Below are 25,142 nucleotides of genomic sequence, written 5' to 3'. Positions count from 1 at the left end.
AGTAATCTGGATGATAGTGTGGTTAACTGGATCAGCAAATTTGTGGATGACAACAAGACTGGGGGTTTAGCGGACTGCGAGAAGACTATCAAGGCTTGCAGTGTCATCTGGACCAGGTGGGAAAATGGTTTGAGAAATGGAAAATGGAATTTAATGCAGACCAGTGTGAGTTGTGGCACTTTGGTCTGACCTACCAAGGGAGGTCTTTCACAGTGACTGGTCGGACACGGAGGAGTGTTGTAGAAGAAAGGGACCTGGGAATACAAGTCCTTAATTCACTGAAAGTGGTATCACAGGTAGATAGGGATGGAAAGAATGATTTCAGCCCATTGCCCTTCATGAATCAAAGTACTGATAACAATAGATGGATGTTATGTTGACTTCTAGAAAACATTGGTGAGGCCTAATTTGAAGTATTGTGTGCAGTTTTGGTCACCCACCTACAGGAAAGATGTAAAAGAAGTTCAGAGATTTCAGAGAAATTTCACAAGGATGTTGCCATGTCTGGAGGATTTGAGTTATAAGGAAAGATTGAACAAATCAGCACTTTATTCCTTGGAATGCAGAAGATTGAGGTGAGATTTGATTGTGATAGAGAGGCACAGATAGTGTTAATGCAAGCTGGCTTTTTCCATGAAGATTGGATGGGACAACAACCAGAGACCATGGGTTCAGGGTGAAAGGTGAAATGTTAAGGGGAACATGAGGGGAATCTTCTTCACACAGACGGTCATTCGGCTGTGGAATGAGCAGCCAGCACAAGTGGTGCATGCGAGCTCGATTTCAAAACTTAAGAGGTTTGTGTTGGTACCTGGATGGTAGAGGTGTGGGAGTGGGCTGTTTAAATAGTTCAGCACAAACTAGATGGCCCAAAGTGTCTGTTTCTGTGTTCAAATTTTTTATGATTGTGACAAGAACCTGAAATAATACAAAAATTCACTCTAACCCATTTTGACAGCTGTGTGAACCAACTAGTCATTTCAGCAGGAATTTTTTATATGGCGTTAAAACTCTGGCACTTTAAGTTAATAATACATAAAAGAAGATCCCAGCTGCACGTCAAAAAAAACTATTTGTGTGAGAGTGTTTCAGTTACTGTGGGGCCAGGAACCCATGCAGCTCAGTGGGAACAGGGAATTATACCAATGGGGAGAGTCAAACTGAGCCAAGGCACAGATTGGAGATGGCAGAAATGCCCCATTCTTATAGAGACAGGAAGAGCATCAGGGAATTGATGGTCATTCCAGATACCAGCACTCTGCCCAGTCAGGAGATGATTTCTCTGTCCAACTTGGGTAGAACCTCACTGTAACAGTGTGATACCAGATCAAACTTTGGCAACTCAAGTAATGTCATCTGAAATGTTGTCCTACACCCATTGATGGATTTTGTAAATCTTTTTACAGGTTAAAAATGAGAAGGAATTCGTCTCCAGGAAGCTCAAGCACGGCACAACAGTTTTGTTGTCTCTGTCTAGATATTTAAGAAGTGGAGCAAGGATCCAATTGACCATCCTTCCTGCTCAGACTGTGGGGAGGGATTCTCTCGGTCATCTGACCAACTCGCAAGCCCGTCACTTTACACAGGAGAAAGGCCTTTCACCTGCTCAGACAGTGGGAATGGATTCACTCGGTTATCACAATTGAAGGTACATCAGCAAGTTCACACTGGGCAAGGCCATTCACCTGTTCTGTGTGTGAGAAAAGGTTTAGTTGGTCATCCCACCTGTGGACACACCAATCAGTTCACACCACACTGGGCAGAGGCTGGTCATCTGCTGAATTTCTGGGAAAGGATTCACTCAGTCATCTGACCTAATGGCTCACCAGCCACTTCACACTGGGGAGAAGCCATTCACCTGCTCAGAGTGTGGGAAGGGATTCACTCAGTCATCCCACCTACGGAGTCACCAGCAAGTTCACACCGGGGAGAAGCCGTTCACCTGCTCAGTCTGTGGGAAGGGATTCACTCAGTTAGCTAACCTACAGAAACACCTGCGAGTTCACACTGGGGAGAAGCCATTCACCTGCTCAGAGTGTGGGAAGGGATTCACTCAGTCATCCCACCTACGGAGTCACCAGCAAGTTCACACCGGGGAGAAGCCGTTCACCTGCTCAGTCTGTGGGAAGGGATTCACTCAGTTAGCTAACCTACAGAATCACCTGCGAGTTCACACTGGGGAGAGGCCATTCACTTGCTCAGTCTGTGGGAAGGAATTCACTCATTTGTCCAACCTGCAGAGACATCAGCGAGTTCACAGTGGGGAGAGGCCGTTCACCTGCTCAGTCTGTGGGAAGAGATTCACTAATTTATCCAGCCTACAGAGACATCAGCGAGTTCTCAGTGGAGAGAGGCCGTTCACCTGCTCAGAATGTGGGAAGGGATTCACTCAGTCATCCCACCTACAGAGTCACCAGCGAGTTCACACCGGGGAGAAGCCGTTCACCTGCTCAGTCTGTGGGAAGGGATTCACTCAGTCATCCCACCTACAGAATCACCTGCGAGTTCACACTGGGGAGAGGCCATTCACTTGCTCAGTCTGTGGGAAGGAATTCACTCATTTATCCAGCCTACAGAGACACCAGCGAGTTCACACTGGGGAGAGGCCGTTCACCTGCTCAGTCTGTGGGAAAGGATTCACTCTGTCATCTACCCTACTGGTACATCAGCGAGTTCACACTGGGGAGAGGCCGTTCACCTGCTCAGTCTGTGGGAAGGGGTTCACTCACTCTTACAACCTACAGAGACACCAGCGAGTTCACACTGGGGAGAGGCCATTCACCTGCTCAGAATGTGGGAGGAGATTTGCTGACTCTTCCACCCTGCAGAGTCATCAGCGAGTTCACAGTGGAGAGAGGCTGTTCACCTGCTCAGAATGTGGGAAAGGATTCACTCTGTCATCTAACCTACTGGTACATCAGCGAGTTCACACTGGGGAGAGGCCGTTCACCTGCTCAGTCTGTGGGAAGAGATTCACTCATTTATCCAGCCTACAGAGACATCAGCGAGTTCACACTGGGGAGAAGCCATTCACCTGCTCAGTCTGTGGGGAGAGATTCACTCAGTCATTCACCTTACAGAGACATCAGCGAGTTCACACTAGAGAGAGGCCGTTCACCTGCTGAGAATGTGGGAAAGGATTCACACAGTCATCCCACCTACTGGCACACCTCTCAGCTCACAATGGGGAGTGGCCATTGTTATGCATCCCTAGGTTTTGTTTGCTGTGGACTTTCATTTTAAGAGAGAGAGAGGGAGAGATTAAAAAGACAAATCAGTCCAATTTGCAGCTTGTTTACATCGTGTGCAGCTTGTTTAGTTTTAACCAAGGACACAGACACTCAGAGACAGACAGAGACAAAGGAGGAAAAATGGAAGGGTCGAAACCAGGGAACTAGTGGCCAAGGGTCACTGTTTGGAACTTTCCTTTGCCCACAAGGGTGGATTCACCTTACATCGAATGTGTGGTTGTCACCTCATTTGATCCATAGGAGTGGATCTGATTTGGGATATCCTGTGGAGACCACTTATGTGTTACCCCTTGCCTGGCTGTGGTGTGGTAGTTCACTTGAAGATGATACCCCTTATGACAAGTCACTTCGGATGATAATTAGTATGTGGATTTGGAAGGATGACAGATAAAATCTACGGTGACTGTTGGTCTCGTTTTACCACCATGAAACCTGTGGAATACAACATAATTGCCTTCTCTCAACATTTACCCTGGATTACAAATATCTCTCTCTCATCACCTATTCTGTAGTTGAACTGAACTTTCATACTTTACCATCTCAAAACTCCAAGCCTTGTTTCCCCTGAGAATAGTTTGGGAGATTTATTTCTACAGATTTATACACATAACACTCATGAGGAAATCTGCAGATGCTGGAAATTCAAACAACACACACAAAATGCTGGTGGAACCCAGCAGGCCAGGCAGTATCTATAAGGAGAAGAAATGTCAACGTTTCAAGCTGAGACCCTTCATCAGGACTAACTGAAAGGAAAGATACTAAGAGATTTGAAAGTAGTGGGGGGAGGGTGATAGGAGAAGTCTGGAGGTGGTGGGATGAAGCTAAGAGCTGGAAAGGTGATTGGCAAAAGTGATACAGAGCTGGAGATGGGAAAGGATAATTGGACAGGAGGCCTCAGGAGAAAGTAAGGTGCGGGGGAAGCACCAGAGAGACATGGAAAACAGGCAAACAATTAAATATGTCAGTGATGGGGTAAGAAGTGGAAGAGGGGCATTAACAGAAGTTAGAGAAGTCAATGTTCATCCCATCAGGTTGGAGGCTACCCAGCCGGTATATAAGGTGTTGTTCCTCCAACCTGAGTTTGGATTAATTTTGACAGTAGAGGAGGCCATGGATAGACATATCAGAATGGGAATGGGATGTGGAAATAAAATGTGTGGCCACTGGGAGTAGTCTGTTGCTGCTGGTTTGTTTCTAAAGCGTTATGGTTTGTAACAAAATGGGGCCTGCGTCTGGGATATGAACAAATTTAAGGATTGATTTAATATTGATTTCATTGGATAAATCCCTTTTGATTTATTTGTGTGTGGAAAATCAGCAGCAATGGATGTTGATAGATATCTGGAAGTGTGAACCTCTCAGGCATTAGAGGACACCAGAAGGATTGAGTTATTGAGTATTGCTAAAGTGTTAATACTTGCTAAGGTGAAATTGACAATGAGGAGGGCACAGATGCAGAGGATAATAGCTGAACATTATGTATCTGAGGATGTGTTTAAAGTGGAGGAGTTGGAGGTGTTTCCTGAAAGTAAACCTAGTGAGCTTGAGCTCCAGTGCAAGTTAGAAAAATTAAAGATGGAGGCAGAGGCAATTTCAGGCTGGAGAGACAGAAAAGCAGTAAGAAAATTCTCTTACAAAGTGTAATTAAGGGGAAGGCTTAGCAAGCTTATTCTGCTTTGACAGTAGCTGAAGCAGCTGATTATTTACTTATTTATGCTGACCCAGTCATCGCCACTGGGCTATAAATGTGCAGGAGCAGTGTGTGGTTCAGTGCTTTGCTCAAGGACACACACGTTGCCTCGGCTGAGGCTCGAACTCATGACCTTCAGATCGCGAGTTCAACACCTTAACCACATGGTCACACACCACACATTATGACCTAGTGAAACAGGCTGTGCTCAAAGCTTATGAGTTGGTCCCAGAAGCAGACAGGCAAAAGTTTAGAAATCTGTGAACCAGACATACAGAATTTGCTTATGAGAAATTTGTGTCTTTTGACCACTGGTGCACATCTGAACATGTAAATGATGATTTTAACAGCTTGAAAGAGTTGGTTTTAATTGAAGAATTCAGAAGGTGTGTCCCTGATGACAGAAAGATGTATTTAGATGGAAATGATGCTGCCACTATGCAGGAATCTGCTGGATTAGCAGATCAGTTTGCTTTAACTCATAAAGTTATGTTTACCCTGAATAAGAGTTTCCAAAAGGTACTTGTCAAGATTTGGGTAAACCTAATGAGCTCACCACAGTGGCCTATACCTGCATTCGGTGAACCCTTTTTCGAAAGTTATAGTGGATTGTGTTGGCCCATTGCCAAAGACCAAAGCTGGCCATCAGTATCTGCTAACTATTCTGTGTACTGCATCCAGATTCCCAGAGGCAATGCCTCTCAGAAATATTAAAGCTAAAACTGTGGCGAGGGCTCTTACCAAGATTTTCACATTATTCGATTTGTCTAAAGAAATCCAGTCTGATCAAGGATGCAATTTTACATCTGGATTATTCCAACAGGTAGTTTCTGAACTGGGAGCAAAACAAATTGCATCATCTGCGTACCATACAGAATCACAAGGGGCTTTAGAAAGATTTCATTCTACCCTCAAAACAATGATTAAGACATACTGTATTGAAAATGGAAACGACTGGAATGAAGGAATACATTTGCTTTTGTCCACAGAAAGAGAGTCAGTACAGGAATCACTGGGGTTTACTCCATTTGAAATTGTATTTGGTCGCAGAATGACCTTTGACCTTGTTAAAAGAAACGGTGGATTGATGGGGATGTACATGTTAACTCGTTAGACTATGTTTTGATCTTCAAAAATAAACTACACAAAACCTGTAGTCCAGTGAGACAAAACTTAAAAATTTCTCAAAACTAAATGAAGTGTTGGTTTGATAACAGGGCTCGAGAAAGAAAATACCAGGTGGGAGATAAGGTGCTTGCCTTATGTTGACGAATCCACTTCAGGCGAAATTCAATAGACCGTATGAGATAGTCTCTCAAATTAATGATGTGAATTATGTAATTAAAACACCTGACTGACGTAAACTAACACAGGTGGTACACATAAATATGATAAAACCTTTTTTGAACAAGTAGGTACCATCTGTGTGTGTTGTTGTCAAAACAAATGAATCTGGTAACCCTGAGAATGAAACAATTGACTTGTCTGAGACTTTTCACAAGCCAAACATGGTCCCAGTTAGGTTAATGAACTCGGTTGTTCCAGAAAACATTGCTAACAGGTTGTCTCATCTGCAGCCAAAGCAACAACAACAGCTGAAGGAATTATTTTTGAAGTTTAAAGATTTATTTCCCTTTGTTCCCAAGCAAACCACGGTCGTAGTACATGATGTAGATGTTGGTCAAGCTAAACTGATTAAACAACACCCAAATTGCATGAACGTAGAAAAGTGTAAATTGGCTGACCAGGGATTTGAGTATATGCTGGAGAATGGTATTATTAGGCCTTCAAAATGAGATTGGAGTCACCCTGCATTATTGTGCCCAAACCTGATGGTAGTGTTAGATTTTGCACTGATTATAGAAAGGTAAATGCAGTAACAAAAACAGATGCCTATCCTATCCCTAGAGTGGATGATTGCATCGATAAGGCTGGAAAAGCTAATTTCTTACAACGATTGATCTGTTGAAAGGGTATTGGGGTGTGTTCCATTGATGGACAGAGGTAGAGAAATTTCTGCATTGGTGACACCATCTGGGTTGTATGAATACAATGTTTTGCCTTTTGGAAGGAAAAATGCTCCAGGAGCATCCCAGAGAATGATTGATTTTGTAATTCGAGGGTGAGAACACACAGATACCTATATTGATGACTTAGCTACAGGGAGTGGCACTTGGGAAGAGCATATCTCTGCAGTAGAAAAGCTATTTGACAGGCTTTCCCAGGCCAGCCTTACAGTTTACTTGGCTAAGAGTGAATATGGCCATGCCAGTATGACCTGTCTTGGCTATGTTGTAGGTCAAAGCAAGTTGGCTCCTGTTCTGGCAAAACTCCCAGCAATTTCTCAAGTTCCTATTCTGACTGCTAAGAAGGCTCTTAGAAGGTTTCTGGGAATGGATGGATATTATCGTAAGAACTCTGCTGCTATCACTCTTCCTCTGACCAATCTCCTGAAGAAGCGTGAAAAGTTTGTTTGGACCGAGCCCTGTCAGGATGCATTTGATCGATTGTTATCAGTATTTGAGATTAGGCCAATCAATGTAGTGCTGTCAGCAAATTTAATTAGCAGATTGGAGCTGTGGGTGGCAACACAAGTCATGGGTGCACAGAGAGGAAAAGACAGGGCCAAAGTGACAACCCTGTGGGGTATGTGTGCTGAGGGTCAGAGAGACAGAGGAGACGGAGCCCACTCTTACTTCCTGCTGGTGATCTGACAGGAAGTCCAGGATCCAGCTACACAAGGCAGGGTGACGGCCAAGGTCTCTGAGCTCCATGTCGATTCTTCGCGCCTTTGTCTGACTACTGCTCTGCCCATGACTGCAAGGAACTTCAGAGAACTTTGGAGAGCAGAGAACATCAGAAAAACAAGTCTCCACTCCATGGACTCTTCCTACACTTCCCCTCCCTTGGAAAAGCAGGCCATGTACTCAAATAACCTCATAACCTGGACATTCTTGCTGCAAACCCACTCCCCCATCGGGGAAGAGATACAAAACCCTTAAAGTGCGTAACATCAAGCTGAAGTATGCCTTCCTGTCTACAGCTATAAGCCAAATGAGTGATAAAATGGACTCGACCTCACAATGTAACTCGACGTGACCCTGCACCATATGTCTACCTGCACTGCACTTTCTCTGCAGCCACAATGCTTTCTTACAGTGATTATTTTGTTGTATATCAGCTCAATGTACTGTTGTAATGTATCCATCTGCGTGGATGGTACATCAGGCAAGATTTTCACTGTAGCTCAGCACATGATGATAATAAACAAATTTCCCATTTTAATTGTGTGGAAATATTAGACAGACTGAGCTTCTGCTCTGGAAGCTCAGAAGGAAACTGAACTGTTGTCATTTCTGTGGAAAGCAAATATATGGAAAATGCTTCAATCTCACATTGCGATCAGTGGTAACTGGGATCAGGTGACCGGTGGTGGGTCTCCCATATCAATATCAGAATCAGGTTTAATAGCACCGGCATGTGTCATGAAATTCGTTGTCCCTGCGGCAGCAGTAGAACCTGATTCAGAACAATAGATTTTAACAATTGTGATTTAAAATATGAATATACATATATATATAGTACAAAAATGGAAAAAAATGTAATAAGCTATTTTAATTGTGTGGAACTATTTGACTGACTGGGTTTTGCTTTGGAAATTCTGAAGTGAAGATGAACTAAACTTTACACATTTATGAGAAGCTCAGAGAAATAGAAAAGGCTAAATTCTCACATAAACGGGTCAGACACCCAGAAACATCGGCTGCACTTCAGCACCACAAAACAGTGGAATGAAACATGCAGAAACTATTGCAGAGATAAAAGCACTGTCCACCCACAACGAGAGGACGTGACAGATCCGGATCTCACTGACTTGTCTGAACGGGTGAAAGGTGAAGCTACACGGACACGTAGAGCAGTGACCCACAGATGCTGCAGATCTGCAGAAAAACATGAACGGGGAATGGGATCAGGTGACGGGTGGAGGGTCTCCCTCCTGAACCGCTGACTCTGCTCCTCTCCCCTCACATGCTGCCCGACCCATCCACCGCATTCCCCACATTCCCCATATTTATCCCAGATACATGTTTATTTTTCCACTCCATATCTTCCCCGATCCCTTTCCCTCCACCTCCAGGTCACAGAGTCACCGGCTCAATTCCCATCCAGGTCCAAAACATATTTCAGACCCAAACAGGAAATGTTCACGTTTCATTGAAATCAATTCTGTGTTTATAAACACTAATTTCTATTCACATTCCTCCGGAGCCTTGCTGGACAGGAACACTGAAACATCAAGTGAGAAGCAGCAGGAAGAGGCCATTCAGCCCCTCTAACCATCAGCAAGGTAGTGGCTGCTCTACCATCTCAGCCACATGTGTCTGCCCAATCCTCGTTTCCTCCACCCCTTCGGTCTCCACTCATCTGCCGGCCTCTGTTTTACATGGGGACGATAACTGACTCTTCACTGCCCTCTGTGGAGGGTATTTACAGACATTCACCACCCCCGCAGTGGAGACATTTCCCCTCATCTCAGTCCCGGACCCTCCACCCGTTTCACAGACTGGGATCCCTGGTTCAGCTGGTAATGATGTTGTGCATTTCAATGTTCACCTCTCAGTCCTCGATTCTCCAAATGAAAGGGTTATCGCATTTGATATTTCTCCATATGATGACCCCACCACCCCAGGGATCGGTCTGGTGACTCTTCATTGCACTCTCTATAACAAACATTCTCTATCATCTTTGTTAATCCTCTGTGGAATTAATTTCCATCTTCTGCAGCCCCGTGTTGCCCCGATCACTCACCTCCCACCCCTGTCACTATTTCCACCTTCCCACCTCCCCCCTCACCTGGATCCACCTCTCACTCCCCATCTCTTGCCCCATCCCCACCCCTTACCTCTTTTCTCTGACTATTTCCCGTGCACTCTCAGTCCAGAGGGAGGGTCTCGGCCCGAAATGTTGACGGTTCATTTCCCTCCACAGATGCTGCCCGACACACTGAGTTCCTCCAGCAGTTTGTTCTTTGGTCTGTATAACCCGTGTCAGTATGGGGAGCGGGATTTTACACCATATTCCAGGTACAATCTCAACAAAGCACAAATAATTGTCACTTTGCCCGGACCATCGGCCCCGCTTGCAGGGCTGGTGTCCCCAACGTGGTGAATCCTTCTACTCGGCACCACCGTGGGCTCAGACATTTCCCCAGATGAGCCCCTCCTGTCCCCACCGGGACAAACATCCTGTCCGCCCCCTCTCTCACCATCTTCATCCTTTCAATAAAATCCTCCCCGGGGAACCGGCATCAACCCGACGGGCCGAGCGGTCTCCTCCTACCTCTCAGCGATACATCAGACTCCGGCCGCAGGAGACGCTTCACAAACGCCCCAACTTCCCTCGGAGGGAAATGGAAATAAATCAGAAAGCGGACATTTACTTTGGGGTTTTCTCCGCTCTGAGGAGGCGGTTGGCGCTTGAGCGGGAGACGAACTCAGCGGGGTAACGCCCACTCGGCTTGTCCGCCTCCGCGACTGGTTGTAACCAGCGATTGACATCGCATCGCACCAATGGGAATAGCGCAGCGCCTGAATCCCCTGTTGACTGCGGTGGGGGAGGAACCGGTCACGTGATTATTAGCCCAGCCGTTAAACCGATAAAGCGCGAGCACAGCAGCGCGTGGATGACGTAAGACCGCGCACGTGAGGGCAGATCCAGGTGTGGGGAGCCCATGTGTGAGGTCAGGCGCGTGCGGGGAGGAGCTGTGTGACGTCACCTGTGGGCGAGCGCTGGCATTTAAAAGCACCTTAATGGACTTTTCAGTGGGACAACAACATTAATCCCGGGTTTCATCACTGAATCCAGTGTTGTGGGATGTAAAGTCCCCTGTTATGTGTCCGGCTGTGCCGTGTTGTTGGTGGAGTGGGCAGCGTGGTGTTTGTCTCGATTCGGGTCACAACACCAGCATTGCCAGCGGGGTCCTCACACAGTGTACGAGTCAACAGAAAACCTCTCGTCCCTGTAGTCTTTGTCTCCTGGTAAACTCAACATCCTGACAGTGTGGACCATAGATACCCCCTCCTCTCAGAGTCAGGGGATCATTCAGACAGCTGATCGCTGAGGGGAATTATATTTATTGGTCATTAAAGTTCACCCAGATTCGTTTGGACGGATTTGATGTGGAGTTCGGGGTGTCACAGTGAAAGGGCCGGACGGCCGAACTCTCTCCGCTGTCCAAACATCCTTCCAGGTGAGGCGACACTTCACCTGTGAATCTTCCGGGGTCGCCTGTTGTGTCCGCTGCTCCCGATGCGGCCGCCTCCACACTGGTGACACCGGCTCCTCCACAGTTGTGCGGGGTAGGGGTGATTTTTGGGGTTGATGATTGGGATGCTGTTCTTCTTGATGCGGGGGTGGGGTGAGAGTTTGATTTTTTCTCTGAACGACTTTCATGCTTTTTCGTTCTTTCATGGCTCTCTGGAGAAGAAAAAAATACTTGCAGTTGTTTATGGATACCTGATTTGATAATAAATTAACCGTTGAACTCTCCACTCCAAGCAGGACTTCCCGGTGTCCAAGCATTTTCATTCCGATGCCCATTCCAGTTCCAACTTGTCAACCCATCGTGTCCTCTTGTGCCAAGATGAGGCCACCCTCAGGAACCAGGATCACATCTCATATTCCGTCTGGGTATCCCCTTCCCCAACTTGATAGCATAAGTATCGATTTCTCCTTCCTGTGAACAAATTTCCCTCACACCCCTCCCTCCCAGACTTTTCCCGTCCTCTCACATGCTTATCTCTTCTCTCTGGGTCCACTGCTCCATCCCTTTCTCCTGTTCTCCACTCTCCTCTCCTATTAGGCTCTATTTTCTTCTGTCCTTGAGCTATCCCACCTACCTGGCATCACCTATCACCTTCCTGCTGGACATTTCGCGCCCTCCCCGACTTTATTCAGATTTTTCCCCCATTCCATCTCAATCCTGAAGCAGGGTTCAACTGGAAACTTCGACTGTTGATTCTTTCCGGTAGATGCTGCCCGGCCTGCTGAGTTCCGCCAGCATTTTGTTTGTGTTGCTCTGAATTTCTAGCATCTGGGGACTTCGTCGTGTTTGTGATTTACCTCTCCGTTGCCCCTCCCGCCTCCGGCCAGTGGTGGCTCCTGCATGGACCTCCAGAGACTGTTCGCGCTGCATGGGCCTCCGGCCACGGGTGGCGCTGTGTGTACCTCCGCCCACCGGCGACTATGTGCAGACCTACAGCCACCGGTGGCGCTGTGCGTACCTCCGACCACCGGCGACTATGTGCAGACCTCCGGGCACAGGTGGCGCTGTACGTACCTCCGGCCACTGGCGACGATGTGAAGACCTCCGGCCACTGGCGACGATGTGAAGACCTCCGGCCACTGGCGACGATGTGAAGACCTCCGGCCACTGGCGACGATGTGAAGACCTCCGGCCACCGGTGGCGCTGCGGAGAACCTCCGGCTAAACGCATGCGGTTTCTCACTGCATCTGTTGTTAGCGGTTCTCCGATTCGAGCGGGGGTGAGTCGGATTTGAGCCCGAGATTGTGTGAATCTGGGCCGGTTGCATTGCGCTCTGCGGCTGGAGCAGGGGTGCATTGCCAAGTTTTTGCTGCCGGAGCTGTACGAGGGGTGATTGATAAGCTCGTGGCCTAAGTTAGAAGGCCTGAAGTTATACAGCTCTCGGTACCTGCACGTGTAGTTCAACTCTTTGTGTGATAATGCAGAAAGTTTGAAATTAATAACTTTTGTGGTATTTCTGTTTCAGATAATTGAAAATAGCTAGGATTTGTAAACACGAGGAAATCTGCAGACGCTGGAAAGGTTTTGTAAAATTGACTTCTTCCACCTTCAGCCACGAACTTATCGATCACCCCTTGTATGTCACACCAAATTTTTGTACCTGCTCATTTCATGTACTGAACAACTTCCTTGCCCCATTCACGTAACACATATGTAATGAGCAGTTAGACAAATTGGGTGTCTCTCTCTCTCTCTCTCTCTCTCTCTCTCTCTCTCACACACACACACAGACACACACACACACACACACACAGATGAGAATATGGCTTTTTATAATGTCAAGCACTATACCAAGATGAAAGAAATATATATGAATTCCAGAGCTCCACAGACATATAGTGATAGTTAAGACATAAGTTAAGATTATAGCCAATCACTGCATTTCGGTATATAACTAGTACAATAAAACATATAATATTTAATTTAATAATATGAATGACAAAGTATCGCACGGTTGCATTCACTACTTATCACAAAATATAATTATCAAGCAAGTTAACGTTGTTTGCTTAGGGTTGTTTGTGAGATAAATTTAGTTTTGTATTAGCAAGTAATCCACGGATCACCACAGTCACAGCTCCAGGATTTCACCAAAAACAATCAAATAACCTATCCTAATGTTATTAGTGGTAGTTTCCCCACCAGCTGCCAACCCCTCTCCCCTCTCCACTTCCGTAAGATTCCCTCTATTTAATATGCAGCCGCTGTTAAATTCCCCGCTTGTTTATTTTGACTGTGTTTTACAGAGGTGCTGGAGTGGTGCTCCGGTGAGCTCCGACAGCACTGCACCCCTGTTAGATCCAAGTAAACTGGACCCGGGGATCAAGCTGTCCCGGTTTATGAGGTGTTGAGTGAGTATTTCTGGTCTGGGATCTAGTGTTTTTTACAGAGGTGCTGGAGTGGTGCTCCAGTGAGCTCCGGAGGTGCACTGCACCCCTGTTAGATCCAAGTAAACTGGACCCAGGGATCAAGGTGCCCGGGTTTATGAGGTGATGATCGAGTATTTCTGGTCTGGGATCAGATGTTTGTTTCAGGAGTTCCTTTGGAAGCAATGACTGCCAGTCTGAGGAGGGAATGAGTTCCCATTCCATCCCTCACAAGGAGAGGCTATGAGTAAATGGGCTGTTCTGTGTTTGAACCAGTAGAAATAGACTCAGGGGGTTCAGTGTTCAAACTGTGTTTTGAAGTTCCTCCTCGCTGTCACCTGTCTGTTAGACAGTGGAAATCAAACAGAAACTCAAGTTGCTGAAGATCTGCACTAAAAATGAGAAATTCTGAATCCATTCTGATAAAAGTTTGGGAACCTGAATCGTTAAATTTGTTGCTCTTCCCACAGCAGTTCCTTACCTGTTGAGCGATTCTGGTGATTCCAGTTTGTTTTTATTACATTCACTCTGGAATGGTTTAAATTTCCTGATTTAAACTTGGGAATGTGTTCGGTGCAGTTGTTGCTAACAAGGTTCACATGAATAATCTCAGGACTGATCGGCTTTATGTATGAGGAGCACTTGATGGTTATGGGGCTGTGCTCGATGGAGTGAAAGGGGTGGGGGTGGTTAAGTAAACCTACCAAAGGCTGAAAAACCTGGGTGCAGTGGACATGGACAATCAGAAGCCATGGAATGACCGCAGAGGTGCGTGCGCTGCTGAGGTCCCGCGACTCCGCCTTCAGAGCAGGTGACATGGCGGCTCTAACAACAGCGAGGGCCAATCTGTCCCGAGCCATCAGAGGGGCAAAGCGTGCACATGCCCAGCTGATCCACAATTGCTTCCAGGACAGCGGTGATGCGCGGCGCATGTGGAAGGGCATCCAGGACATCACCAATTACAGGACAACATCACCTGACTGTGCAGGTGATGCCTTCCTCCCAAACGCGCTGAATAACTTATACGCTTGGTTTGAGGCGGAAAATGACGTGGTGGCGAGGAAGTCCACCCCTCCTGCGAATGACCCGGTGCTGTGACTCTCCGTGGCCGATGTGAGAAGAACCCTGTGCAGGGTCAACCCACAGAAGGCTGCTGGACCAGTCAACATTCCTGGTAGAGTGTTCAGAGGATGTGCAGACCAGCTGGCAGATGTTCTCACTGACATCTTCAACATCTCCCTGAGCAGCGCCACCAGTCCAACGTGCTTCAAGGCCACCACCATCGTCCCCGTGCTGAAGAAGTCTCCAGTGTCCTGCCTAAATGACTACCATCCCGTTACACTTACATCCATCATCATGAAGTGCTTCGAGAGGCTCGTCATGAGGCATATCAAGACCCTGCTGCCCCCCTCACTGGACCCCCTGCAGTTTGTGTACCGTCCCAACCGCTCAACAGATGACGCCATTGCCACCACCCTCCACCTGGCCCTAACCCACCTGGACAAAAAAAGACACATACGTTCGGATGCTGTTCTTAGACTTTAGTTCAGCATTCAACACAATCATCCCTCAGAAACTGATTGGAAAGCTGAGCCTATTGGGCCCGAACACCTCCCTCTGCAACTGGATCCTGGACTTCCTGACTGGGAGACCTCAGTCAGTCCGGATCGGGAGGGCAATCCCCAGGGCTGTGTGCTCAGTCCACTGCTGTTCACTCTGCTCCTCGGTAGAGATCGTAAAGAGCACCAAGTTTCTTGGTGTTCACCTGACGGAGAATCTCACCTGGTCCCTCAACACCAGCTCTATAGCAAAGAAAGCCCAGCACTGTTTCTGCTTTTTGCGAAGGCTGAGTAGAGTCCATCTCCCCCCCCCCCCACCCCACCCACATCCTCATCACATTCTACAGGGGTTGTATTGAGAGCATCCTGAGCAGCTGCATCACTGCTTGGTTTGGAAATTGCACCGTCTCGGATCGCAAAACCCTGCAGCGGATGGTGAGGTCAGCTGAGAAGATCATCAGGGTCTCTCTTCCCGCCATCACGGACATTTACACTACACGCTGCATCCGCAAAGGAAGCAGCATTATGAAGGACACCATGCACCCGTCATACAATCTCTTCTCCCTCCTGCCATCTGGGAAAAGGCTCCGAAGCACTCGGGCTCTTTCGACGAGACTATATAACAGTTTCTCCCCCCAAGCTATCAGACTCCTCAGTACCCGAAGCCTGGACTGACACCTTGCTCTACTGACCTGTTTATTATTTATTGTAAGGCCAATACTGTTTTTGTGCATTTTATGCTGTCCAGTGTCGGTCTGTAGATTAGTGTAGCATTCTCTGTGTTTTTTTATTTCGTAGTTCGTAGTTTTTGTAATTAACATCATGGTCCTGAAAAACTTTGTCTCATTTTTACTATGTACTGTACCAGCAGTTATGGTCAAAATGACATAAAAAGTTGTCTTGACTTGACATGGAGTGGATGTTTCCATTAGACGGAGAGTCTGTGATCTGACAGCACTTAGAATAAAGATGCTTCCCTTTAAAACTGAGATGAGAAAAATTTCTTCAGCCAAAAGATGGCTGATCTGTGGAATTTGTTGCCACAGAGGTTGGTTGAGGCTGTCATTTGGGTATATTTATGGCAGAGATTAACATATTCATGATTGCTGAGAAGCTTCAGGGATACAGGAGGAAGGCAGGAATATGGTGTTGGAATAAATCTCAGTCATGGTTGAGTGGTGGAGCAGACTCGATGGATCGAATCCCCTAATTCTGTTCCTGCATCTTATATCTGACCATGACTGAACAATGACTCCTTCCTATCCCGTATCAGGTTCTGTGACGTGTCAGGGACATTTACCGATTTGTTCACTGAGATCATTATATTTGTCTTCAATGTTTAGGTTTCAGTGAAAAGAAGTGTTTTGTTCTCCTTTGTATTAAGTTCACCCCTCCTGTGAATGACCGGGTGCTGTGTCTCTCTGTGGCCGATCTGAGAAGAACCTTGTGCAGGGTCAACCCACGGAAGGCTGCTGGACCAGTCAACATTCCTGGTAGAGTGCTCAGAGGATGTGCAGACCAGCTGGCAGATGTTCTCACTGACATCTTCAACATCTCCCCGAGCAGCGCCACCATTCCAACGTGCTTCAAGGCCGCCACCATCGTCCCTGTGCCGAAGAAGTCTTCAGTGTCCTGCCTAAATGACTACCGTCCTGTTGCACTTACATCCATCATCATGAAGTGCTTCGAGAGGCTCGTCATGAGGCATATCAAGACCCTGCTGCCCCCCTCACTGGACCCCCTGCAGTTTGCGTACCGTCCCAACCGCTCAACAGATGACGCCATTACCACCACCCTCCAACTGGCCCTAACCCACCTGGACAAAAAAAGACACATACGTTCGGATGCTGTTTATAGACTTTAGTTCAGCATTCAACACAATCATCCCTCAGAAACTGATTGGAAAGCTGAGCCTATTGGGCCCGAACACCTCCCTCTGCAACTGGATCCTAGACTTGCTGACTGGGAGACCAGAGTCAGTCCGGATCGGGAGGGCAATCCCCAGGGCTGTGTGCTCAGTCCACTGCTGTTCACTCTGCTGCAACACACAGCTCGAACCATATCATCGTTTGCCGATGACAGCACTGTGGTGGGTCTCATCATCAAGAACGACGAGTCAGCATACGGAGAGGAGGTGCAGCGGCTAACGGACTGGTGCAGAGCCAACAACCTGTCTCTGAATGTGAACAAAACAAAAGAGATGGTTGTTGACTTCAGGAGGGCATGGAGTGACCACTCCCCACTGAATATCGACGGCTCCTCGGTAGAGATCGTAAAGAGCACCAAATTTCTTGGTGTTCACCTGACGGAGAATCTCACCTGGTCCCTCAACACCAGGTCTATAGCAAAGAAAGCCCAGCAGTGTTTCTGCTTTTTGCGAAGGCTGAGTAGAGTCCATCTCTCTCCCACCCCCCCCCCCCCCCCACATCCTCATCACATTCTACAGGGGTTGTATTGAGAGCATCCTGAGCAGCTGCGTCACTGTCTGGTTCGGAAATTGCACCATCTGGGATCGCAAGACCCTGCAGCGGATAGTGAGGTCAGCTGAGAAGATCATCAGGGTCTCTCTTCCCGCCATCACGGACATTTACACTACACGCTGCATCCGCAAAGGAAGCAGCATTATGAAGGACCCCATGCACCCGTCATACAATCTCTTCTCCCTCCTGCCATCTGGGAAAAGGCTCCGAAGCACTCGGGCTCTTTCGACCAGACTATGTAACAGTTTCTTCCCCCAAGCTATCAGACTCCTCAGTACCCGAAGCCTGGACTGACACCTTGCCCTACTGTCCTGTTTATTATTTATTGTAATGCCAGTACTGTTTTTGTGCACTTTATGCTGTCCAGTGTAGGTCTGTAGTCTAGTGTAGCATTCTCTGTGTTTTTTTTATTACGTAGTTCAGTCTAGTTTTTGTAATTAACGCCATGGTCCTGAAAAACTTTGTCTCATTTTTACTATGTACTGTACCAGCAGTTATGGTCAAAATGACATAAAAAGTTGACTTGACTTGACTTGACATGGAGTGGATGTTTCCATTAGACGGAGAGTCTGTGATCTGACAGCACTGTCTTAGAATAAAGATGCTTCCCTTTAAAACTGAGATGAGAAAAATTTCTTCAGCCAAAAGATGGCTGATCTGTGGAATTTGTTGCCACAGAGGTTGGTTTGAGGCTGTCATTTGGGTATATTTATGGCAGAGATTAATATATTCATGATTGCTAAGAAGCTTCAGGGTTACAGGAGGAAGGCAGGAATATGGTGTTGGAATAAATCTCAGTCATGGTTGAGTGCTGGAGCAGACTCGATGGATCGAATCCCCTAATTCTGTTCCTGCATCTTATATCTGACCATGACTGAACGATGACTCCTTCCTATCCCGTATCAGGTTCTGTGATGTGTCAGGGACAGTTACCGATCTGTTCACTGAGATCATTATATTTGTCTTCAATGTTTAGGTTTCAGTGAAAAGAAGTGTTTTGTTCTCCTTTGTATGGATAACGTGATTCATTATCTTCCATGTTAAAGTTAGACCTGCAGTGAGAGATTTATTGGAAGAAAAACCACGACTGAAGACGAGGGAACAGCAACAAGTGAACCAGCCCGAGGACTGAGAGCATAAACTGGAGAGGACCCATCTGACTCGGAGATTCCAGTGATTCAGTCAGGAGAAAGTTTGGTGAGTCTCATTTACTCAAACACTGGTCCTTTAGACATCACATACCTGTACAAAGGAAGGTAGGGAATAGTTGAGGTGAGACTGAATGTGCCCAGAACTGTCAGTTATATCTATCAGACCCAGTTGCAATCACTCCAGGTCTGGTAATGTACTGTCAGTGTCCCAGCTCTTTAAAGTCACTCACATTCCCTCAGTGTTTGCTCATTTGAAGAACGTTCATCTTCTGAAGTAGCTTTTGGTCAGTTCTGAGTGTGGAGAGGGAAAGAGGGGTGTTCATATTTACTATCTTGCAAAAAGAAGTAATTGTTTACAATTACTTGCTGCAAACTCTCTACCCATACCCTGTACATTCTCAACCAGATTATTGACATCGATGACAAGTAGCAATGGGTGTCACCCTGGGGAGCTCCAGGAGGCACGGGCCTTGACTCCAATAAACAGCCTCTCGTCATCACCATCTGCTTCCCACCATCGAGCTGTTCCCGGACGAGATCCTCCCTTGCTTACAACATAATCTGCCCTGGGACCCATCCTCCTGGGTCAGACTGTGTCTGATAACCCACATCTCCAACCTCCTTCCACCCCACCAGTAGACCCACAACCTTTCCCACCATTTACTCCACACCCACACACGTAAACAGATCCACATCACTGACATGCACTCTCACAGGTTGGGGGACCAGAACTATCTGAACCTATACTCCGGGCCCAGACTATGCAACCGTCTGGCTCAGTCCTGGCCCTTTCCAACTGCAACCGACCTTCGATTTACATAAACCTGTGATCATCGCCACCCAACCAGAAGTACATAGAACAATGTTGTGCTGACCCTCAAACCCTGCCTCCCATATCACCCTCCACCTTAAATTCCTCCATATACCTGTCTAGTATTCTCTTAAATTTCACTAGTGTATCTGCATCCACCACTGACTCAGGCAGTGCATTCCACGCACCAACCACTCTCTGAGTGAAAAACCTTCCTCTAATATCCCCCTTGAAACTCCCACCCCTTACCTAAAAGCCACAACCTCTTTTATTGAGCTGTGGTGCCCCTCGGAAGCCTCTTACTGTCCAGTCTATCTATTCCTCTTAATATCTTGTATACCTCTATGATGTCTCCTTCTATCTTCCTCCTCTCCAGAGAGTAAAGCCCTAGCTCCCTTAATCTCTGATCATACTCCATACTCTCTAAACCAGGCAGCTTTGTCTGTGCATAGAATCTTGACTTCCAACGGACAGAGCACGTCTCTCCCTACGAGATTACACCCCCGACTGGTGGTGACTGTAAATGAAACCTCACACTGGTTATCCTGGAATTCCACCTGCAGTGGCTGGGTACGTGAATACGTACGTTCCGTGCCTTCGAACCCAGACAGAGTGATTGTAGCGTCTGATAGCTGGAATCCCTTTTCCGATACTATTTCCTGATCGAGAGTGGTTGTGGTTGCCCTCATATCAATCATAAACGGAACTGGATTTCCAGCAACTTGCAATATTACATTGGGCTCTTCCTGAGGGTTGGCACTCATGGTTGAAAGGATCTTCTTGTCAGTTTCTAAACGGGTTGTTGTCCCCACCTGCCCCTTGGCCAGTTTTTGCTCCCATTTCTGTTCCTCAGATATAGCCCGCTCGCATCTTTCTTCCCGCTGAGCATATTCACCTTTAATATTAGGTCCCTTCGGGGTTGATCGGGATTCGGAAGTTGGGTCCTAATGATATGTCAAAGCTCGTCGCATTCGATTTTGGTCATTGTCAGGCCAGTCCATATTATTTGTTTTAATCATGTTGGCTAACTTAGTTGGTAAGCATTGGAGCAATGGGTCATTGAACAGGGGGGACAGATTCCCATCATTAAAGTCTTGGTCTCCTGCGAAGCTGCCGTAGCAGGCCACAAATCACTCTCAATAGTCTGGTCCAAATTCCCCAGGCTTAGGTTTGCATTCAGGTACATTAGTGATGTTTACAGGTTGCTGGAGAGCCCTTTCCAAGGCTTGAATGATCTGGTTGGTCTGTTCATTCTCATTATGGTTTCCCGCCTGTAACTCCTGATAGGTTTGGTATCTCAATTCTGCCTTCCATTTCTGCCCTTCATCAGCTGAGAGAATCATGCAGGAGAGACCGAATAAATCTTGCAGGGTCGTGTTGAACATTTGTGTAGTACTCTGGACATACTGAACAAACTGTGCTGGTTTTTCTTTTCTATCTGGGGCCTGATTTATGATCATGATCATTTCTTGAGGCTTCCAGGGTGCATACACAGGATTCACCATAAGACAAAGGAGCAGCAGTCGACGATTCAGTACATTGAGTCTGCTCCGCCATTTCAACATGAGCTGATCAATCTCCCCTTGAGTCCCATTCCCCCGCTGTCTCACCATAACCTTTGATGCCCTGACTACTCAGATTCCTATCAATCTCTGCCTTAAATACACCCAATGACTTGACCAGCACTGCTGCCCGTGGCAACAAATTCCATAGATTCACCACCCTCTGGCTAAAAATTTTTTTTTTGCATCTCCGTTCTGAATGGGCGCCCTGCAATCTTCAAGTCACGTCCTCTCGTACTAGACTCGCCCACCATGGGAAACAACTTTGCCACATCCACACTGTCCGTGCCTTTCAACATTCAAAATGTTTCTATGAGGTCCCCCCTCATTCTTCTAAACACCAAGGAGTACAGTCCAAGAGTGGTTAAACGTTCCTCATATGTTAACCCGCTCATTCCCAGAATCATTCCAGTGAATCTTCTCTGAACACTCTCCAATGTCAGCACATCGTTTCAAAAATAAGGAGCCCAAAACTGCACACAGTATTCCAAGTGATGTCTTACCAGTGCCTTATAGAGCCTCAACATCACATCCCTGCTCTTATACTCTATTCCTCTAGAAATGAATGCCAATGTTGCATTTGCCTTCTTCACCACCGACTCAACCTGGAGGTTAACCTTAAGAGTATCCTGCACGAGGACTCCCAAGTCCCATTGCATTTCAGAACTTTGAATTCTCTCTCCATTTAAATAATAGTCTGCCCGTTTATTTCTTCTACCAAAGTGCATGACCATACACTTTCCGAGATTGTAATTCAATTGCCACTTCTTTGCCCATTCCCCCAATCTATTCAAGTCTCTCTGCAGACTCTCTGTTTCCTCAGCATGATGGGCCCCTCCACCTATCTTTGTATCATCAGCAAACTTAGCCACAAAGCCATCTATTCCATAATCCAAATCATGGATATACAACATAAAAAGAAACGGCCCCAACACGGACCCCTGTGGAATACCACTGGTAACCGGCAGCCAACCAGCATGGGATGCCTTTATAAAACAACACACACAAAATGCTGGTGGAGCCAAGCAGCATCTATAAGGAGAAGCACTGACGACGTTTCGAGCTGAGACCCTTCGTCAGGACTCAATGGGGATGCCTTTATTCCCACTCTCTGTTTCCCGCCAATCAACCAACGCTCTATCCACGTATGTAATTTTCCCGTAATTCCATGGACTCTTATCTTGTTTAGCAGCCTCATGTGTGGCACCTTGTCAAAGGCCTTCTGAAAATCCAAATACACAACATCCACTGCATCTCCCTTGTCTAGCCTACTTGTGATTCCCTCAAAAAATTACACTAGGTTTGTAAGGCAGGATTTTCCTTTAAGGAAACCATGCTGAGTTCTGCCTATCTTGTCATATGCCTCCAGGTACTCCGTAACCTCATCCTTGGCAATCGACTCCAGCAACTTCCCAACCACCGATGTCAAGATAACAGGTCTATAATTTCCTTTTTGCTTCCTTGCCCCTTTCTTAAGTAGCAGTGTGACATTTGCAGTCTTCCAGTCCTCCGGAACCATGCCAGAGTCTATTGACTTTTGAAAGATCATTGCCAATGCCTCCGCAATCTCCACCGCTACCTCCATCAAAACACAAGGGTGCATTCCATCTGGTCCAGCAGATTTATCTACCCTTAGACTATTCAGCTTCCTGAGTACTTCCTCTGTCGTAATTGTGACTGTGCATATTTCTCTTCCCTGACATCCTTGAATGTCCGGTATATTTCTGATGTATTCCTCAGTGAAGACTGATGCATAATACTCGTTCAGTTCCTCTGCCATCTCCTTATCTCCCATTACAATTTGCCAACATCATTTTTTATCAGTCCTATATCTATTCACACCTGCCTTTTACTCTTTATATACTTGAGAAGGCTTTTAGTATCATCTTTGATATTATTTGCTAGCTTCCTTTCATTGTTCATCGTTTCCCTCTTAATGACCTGCTTAGTTTCCTTCTGTAAGCTTTTAAAAACTTCACAATCCCCTGTCTTCCCACTAATTTTTGCTTCCTTCTATGCCCTCTGCTTTACTTTAACTTTGGCTTTGACTTCTCTTGTCAGCCACGGTTGCATCCTTTTTCCATTCGAAAATTTCTTCTTCTTTGGAATATATCTGTCCTGCACCTTCCTCACTTCTCACATAACTCCAGCCACTGCTGCTCTGCCGTCCTTCCTGCTAGTGTCCCTTTCCAGTCAACCTTGGCCAGTTCCTCTCTCATGCCACTGTAATTTCCTTTACTCCACTGAAATACCGACACATCGGATTTCAGCTTCTCTTTCTCAAATTTCACAGGAACTCAGTCATGTTGTGATCACAGCCTCTCAAGGGTTCCTTCACTTCCATCTCTCTAATTACCTCTGTTTCATCACGCAATACCCAATCCAATACAGCTGATCCCCGAGTGGGCTCAACAATAAGCTGTTCTAAAAATCAGTCTCGGAGACATTCTACAAATTCTCTCTCTTGAGATCCAGTGCTGACCTGACTTTCCCAATCCTCTCGCATGTTAATATCCCCCAAAATTGGAATTCCTTGGAATGTAGAAGATTGAGGGGAGATTTGATGGAGGCATACCAAAATCATGAGGGTTATAGATGGGGTAAATGCAAGCTGGCTTTTTCCACTGAGATTGGGTGGGACTACAACCAGAGGCCATGGGTTAAGGGTGAAAGGTGAAATGTTAAGGGGAACATGAGGAGAAACTTCTTCCACTGACGGTCTTCCGGGTGTGGAATGAGCTGAAAACCCTGCTGGTCCATGCGAGGTCAGTTTCAACTTCTAAGAGGGTTGTATAGGTACCTGGATGGCAGGGGTACAGGAGCAGACAGTTTAAATAGTTCAACACAAACCAGATGGGCCAAAGGGCCTAATTCTGTGTTGTGCTTTTCTATGACAGTGACAAGAACCTGAAATAATATGATTATTCTTTTAATTCCTTTTAACAGCTGTGCGGACCAACCATTCATCTGGGCAGGAAACGTTTACATGGCTTCAAAACTGTGGCACTTTACATTGACAGTAGATAAAAGAAAATCCCAGCTGCACGTCAACAAAGGGTATTTGTGTGAGAGTGTTCAGTTACTTTGCGGACAGGCACTCTTGCAGCTCAGCGGGAACAGAATAATACCAATGGAGAGAGTCAAACTGAGCCAGGTCACAGATTGGTGACGGCAGAAATGCCCCATTCTTATAGAGACAGGAAGATCATCAGAGAGTTTGATGGTCATTCCAGATAGCTGCACTGTGCCCAGTTAGAAGATGATTTCTCTCTCCAACTTGGGTTGAACCTCACTGTAACAGTGTGATGCCAGATCACACCTTGACAACTCAAGTAATCTCGTCTGAAATATTGTCCTTCACCCATTGATGTACTATAAATCTTTTTCAGGTTAAAAACGACAAGGATATTATCTACGGGGAGGTCGAACACAGCACGCTGGTTTTTTGTCTATGTCCAGATATTTAAGAAGTGGAACAAGGGATTCACTCGATCATCATTCCTACTCAGACTGTGGGGAGTGATTCACTCGATCTTCATTCCTACTCAGACTGTGGGGAGTGATTCACTCGATCATCATTCCTACTCAGACTGTGGGGAGTGATTCACTCGATCATCATTCCTACTCATACTGTGGGGAGTGATTCACTCGATCATCATTCCTACTCAGACTGTGGGGAGTGATTCACTCGATCATCATTCCTACTCAGACTGTGGAGAGTGATTCACTCCATCATCATTCCTACTCAGACTGTGGGGAGTGATTCACTCGATCATCATTCCTACTCAGACTATGGGGAGTGATTCACTTGATCATCATTCCTACTCAGACTGTGGGGAGTGATTCACTCGATCATCATTCCTACTCAGACTGTAGGGAGTGATTCACTCGATCATCATTCCTACTCAGACTGTGGGGAGTGATTCACTCAATCATTATTCCT

General features: G+C 46.5%; 1 long non-coding RNA gene and 1 pseudogene across 1 annotated transcript; both read left to right on the top strand.

Moving 5' to 3' along the window:
* LOC132389653 (zinc finger protein 850-like) overlaps positions 1 to 25,142 on the top strand; it is a 33,680-nt pseudogene that overhangs the window by 7,030 nt on the left and 1,508 nt on the right.
* Positions 12,299 to 24,239, top strand: LOC132389657 (uncharacterized). Its single transcript, XR_009510642.1, has 3 exons — positions 12,299 to 12,489; positions 18,722 to 18,872; positions 24,146 to 24,239. It is a non-coding gene; the product is annotated as an uncharacterized LOC132389657 (long non-coding RNA).

Source organism: Hypanus sabinus, unplaced genomic scaffold, assembly GCF_030144855.1.
Source record: "Hypanus sabinus isolate sHypSab1 unplaced genomic scaffold, sHypSab1.hap1 scaffold_62, whole genome shotgun sequence".
NCBI classification, from domain to species: domain Eukaryota; kingdom Metazoa; phylum Chordata; class Chondrichthyes; order Myliobatiformes; family Dasyatidae; genus Hypanus; species Hypanus sabinus.
Note: the sequence above shows the minus strand (reverse complement) of the source record. Positions and strands in the feature narration are given on the sequence as shown.